The 4,815-nt window shown below is 38.8% G+C and overlaps 1 pseudogene; it reads right to left on the minus strand.

Moving 5' to 3' along the window:
• Positions 1-951: 951 nt before the first annotated feature.
• On the minus strand, positions 952-4,405 carry LOC110094848 (annotated as a pseudogene).
• Positions 4,406-4,815: the final 410 nt, after the last annotated feature.

Below are 4,815 nucleotides of genomic sequence, written 5' to 3' on the forward strand. Positions count from 1 at the left end.
GCTGTCTTTCTTTTCTATTATTATTGGGGGCTGCTTTGGGAGCTCCATGAAGGAAAAACTAAGTGAGGATTAACAAATTTTATTAGTACTCAAATAATAATATTTATATTTATAATTTTTAATTACATTAAAACTATTACTGTTATCAATTCATTTAAAATAATGTACACATTTTTTTTAATATTTTATTACGTGTATTAGACATTAAAATAGTATGTAAATAATATAAAATTTTTGTGTATAAGATATATAAATATATAAGAATTTACCATATATCCCTCTCGAAAATTATATATAAAACTTATGACCTAAGTTTAATTTTATAGGTTGAACATCTGACCTACGGTTTAATTAATTGAGAGTATTATTGCTACCTAAAGCATAATACACCATTAATGAGGCAATGTGAAGATTGAACAGCAATAAATGGGTTTAGGTACACACCATCAAAATCAGAAATTTGAATGCTCACAAGGAGTCTTATATAAAACAGACTTCGAAAAGATTTATCATTTATAAGCTTGAGCCTAAAATATGATTTTCAAGGGAACAATTTGCTAGACAACTAATTATGCTAAAAAAAGGCATTGTAAAGAGTTTTATTTTTTTTTTTTTACATTATTAAAAAAAATAGACTTTTTTTTCTTTTGAGTGGAGGGCATGCCAATCACAAAATCTCCACACAAAAAAAATTTACATACATACTATTGAATTATTTATGCATTCATGTATCTAATGTATAGACATCTATATTTATCTACATAATAATATACTCTCTAAATCATATTAAAAATATCAACTAATATTAACTAGCTCTAAATAAAATATATATTTTTCCTGAATATATTTCAATGCAATTTAAACATTAAAGAGTTATAAACATTTAATAAAATAATTTTTGTTCAAGGATCAACCTTTGATAAATGATAATAAGACATATTACAGGCTGGGTCAAAGTAAGAGCATATATGGCTGACTAGCTTGGGCTCAATTATAAATCAGACTGAATGATTTTGAGTTGATCTCGAAACATGGTTAAATCAGCTTTAACTACCCAATAGCTAATCTATCCCATTAAGAATAAAAACACTATTTGGACATTTCAGACATCACTACTTCCTACTAAACCTAAGTTAATATTGAACTAAACAACTCATCAAGAATATGCAAGTCATTGAATGAGCATCCATACGATTGGCATTTGCACAATCAATTACATCAGAGCATATGGTGAGCAGGGAGGAGGAGGATTAAGGATTGCAGCAACAACTTGCAAATGCAATACGAGAAGAAGAAAAGACACAAATGTGAGCTACTGAGCAATGTATGGTATGGCGCACTGAGCAACACAATGTGATAGCGAGAGCAATGCAAGCAAGTGAGCGGAGAGACTAAGCAAGATGCGAGCATTAGTTTGATGGAGTTCAAAGCAGCGAGCGTGAAAACTTCTTTGTAGGGATTGGAAGTATGGTCAGTGCTGCTACTTGGATAAGGGGATTAATTGGATGGGCAGCTATAGTAGGGATCAATACTTTCTTCGGATACAAAATTGAGGAGATGAATTTTTTTGTATCTTTTTGATTGAATATAAGAGCTTTTGGATAAGCATACAAGATAATTACAGAAGGAAACAAATAAGGAGTAGAATATTTATAATTAAAGAAATATAAATGCATATATCTCAAATTTGATGTTCTCCTAATATAATTTTTCCTATTAATAATTTTCCATGTGAATATCACACACTAACAGTGTTAAATTAAGAGATTTTGATAGAAAAAAAGTCCTAATTTTATTACACAAACCTATCCATATTTATAGATCTATACAAGATATCTTAATAAATAAACAATAATTATGGAATCATGCATGGTTGCCCTAATATAACCCTTCCTAAATTAAACACTCGAATATGGAAGGAGATCGACGTGATCCATGTGAGCCTCTCATGGATCATCATGCTCGCCATAGGATCTAGAGCTAAGGGACGACTAGGATGGTTGGGACGGTATTTGACACTCTCCCTCAAGCTGGGGAATACATATATGTCATTCCTAGCTTGATAATCAATTCCAGAAAAATAGAGTTATCAAATCCCTTGGTTCATCATAGTCCTTTTGGTTAAAATTTTGGGAAAAATCAGCTTCACATACTGTAGTGGCAAAGGGTAGCAATTAAGGTTATATACTAAGCAGGGGCAGCAATGAAGGCTGCATTGGTTATAGATAGGATAGTAACCACAAGGTAAGGCCGGCAATGAAGGCACGACAATAAAAATAAAAATAAATAAAAAATTATGGTTGCGGCAAGCTTCAATGACAGTGGCAAAAAAAAAAAACACATCACAAGCGGCTCATACTTGACACACAAATCTCCTCCCATCCAATCGAGCCAGGCTTCAACCTAATGCAAATCAGTCGTTCGACTCCACCCGAACACTCTTGTTCGATCGAACACATACATGCACATGAAATGCCTCTAATCCCTCTGGTCTGATCGCAGGAAGGAGTGCATGTCTTACACTCTTCGCTTGTCCTTGAACTCTCAGCTCTTTCCATACGCACATAAGAGGTCATGCGCTCGACTTCTCTCGCTTCTACTCGGTCGAATCTGGGCGTTCCATGTGAGAGGAGCCCTCCCGCATGATCTATCTTCGGTCTAGGACGCACGAAGTAAGCATGACCAATATTATTTAAAATTCCGGCAATGAAGGTCGGTAGAAAGACCAGTGTTCCTTAAAATTCCGATAATTAAGGCCGATGGAGGAAACATGTATTCCTCATAATTCCGGCAATGAAGGTTGGTGGTGGGAACCTGAAAAATCAACAAGTGTTAGCTCCTTCATGGTAGAATAAAGAGCTTATAATCTCTTTGTAGCCCTCACTTGAGCAGAGGGGGCAGGAAAAGTAGCCCACATCAACAAATCAACTGCAAAAGGAGGGACAATACGCTCTCCTTTTCTAATAGCACCATTTATTAGAATAGGACAAGATTTAGGTCTTGCCAAAACACTCTTAATCAACTGCAAAGCCAACCCCTCGTCTGTGGATTACCACTTTTTTCACTGATTAGTGGCAGCAGGTAATGAGCCCAGGCATGCACGCAAAAAAAATCCTACGCGATCTTACAAGCATCACCAAAGCATGGACACCACCTGCCATTGCTACCTTCATGATACACTGTTCATTCGCAGCCAAATTTGCAAGTGCACCAGTAGCACGCTCAAAGACTCCATCTATCCCAGTTGGCCATTTGAATATGAGATATACCTGAGCTTTAACATCACCAGCTTCAGCAATGGCAGTCTTGTGCTCTTCTGAAAGATTCAAAAGCCCTCCAGCAGCCTCTGCAGCAACCAGCCTAATTGTGAACCTTGCTAGAGCAGCGAGTATATTGATACCACCTTTCGTCAGCAACTGCTTTTGCAACTTTAGCATTAACTGACAAGTTAGCAATCACCTTTGCAGCTTCAGACTATACACCTTCCCTGCATGACATATCAAGTTCTAAAAGCAACGGATGCCCCCATTTTTGCACTTACTGGATCCACTGTTGCATTCTCATCATCAATCACCACAAATGTAGCAAGCCAAACTGATGCTCTCTCTTGTACATCCTCCTGTGAACTATTCACCAAACTCAACAGCAATGCAACACCCTGCCTCAACAAAAACTCATCCATTCTATGCGAAGCAATGACTGTGACAGTATCCACAGCTAATGAGTTCATTCAGGTTCTTGCCCTTGTTTTCCTGAGATTTCCAATTCCTAAAGATCTCAGTTTCCTTTCCTACAAAGTTAGAGAATAAAGAAGTAATCCTCCTGGAAATGTCGACCCAGCTAATGAGTTCATTCAGGTTCTTGCCCTTGTTTTCCTGAGATTTCCAATTCCTAAAGATCTCAGTTTCCTTTCCTACAAAGTTAGAGAATAAAGAAGTAATCCTCCTGGAAATGTCAGTGAAGAGGATGTACAAGAGAGAGCAACACATGGCCACAACCTTCTCAATCTCGAGCAACACATGGCCACATGCAGGATTGCATCGCTGCTAATCTTTTCACAAGGATCGGGGCCAATCTGGAGGCTCTCAAGCACTTTATGTCGAACAACAATCACCAATAGCATCACGTCAGTGATATAACAACAATAATCCCCGACGATCTCTCGTAAGTCACGAGCGTAAAGGTTCATAATGGCAGCAATCGACTCCGGTCCCAGGAATTGAAGAACGTAGAGGCTAGCACAGCGCGAGGCTAGAGCACTCGGGATATCCGCATTACACCGATGAGCGTGGAGGTCAAGCAAATTCCAAAGGCGCGGGGAGGAACCAAGGAGGCGCCAAGTGAAACAGGCAGAAGAGTGGCAAGCTCGGTCACGATAGCTTAAGAAAGAGAAGAGTTGGGCCATGGTATCATCGAGGAGGCAAGTCCAAACCACATCGTGACAACCTGCAATTTCACCACTGAGACGGCATATCCCATACTCCGCCCGATCCTATTGCGTACTCGGTTCGGCCCCAGGCTTGCACGCATAAGGCCTATGCTCTGCATGAACTCCCCAAATGCTCGATCGGTCTCAATCGCATGCGAGAGGAACCACTTGCTCGGCTCCACTTCCTTTGTTCTTCTCCTTCACTCGTTTGGCCCCCAGGTAGGCACATACGAGAGACTGCTCTCGGCTTCACTCGTTTTCTGCCTTTGAAACCGAAGAAGAACCGCACTCAAAGAGAAAAAAAACCCAAAGCCTCGTAATTATGGCAACGACAATGACGGTCGGCGGATTATGCATCCTTAGGCACTAATACCATGTTAAATTAA

Source organism: Dendrobium catenatum, unplaced genomic scaffold, assembly GCF_001605985.2.
Source record: "Dendrobium catenatum unplaced genomic scaffold, ASM160598v2 original_scaffold_239038, whole genome shotgun sequence".
NCBI lineage: Eukaryota > Viridiplantae > Streptophyta > Magnoliopsida > Asparagales > Orchidaceae > Dendrobium > Dendrobium catenatum.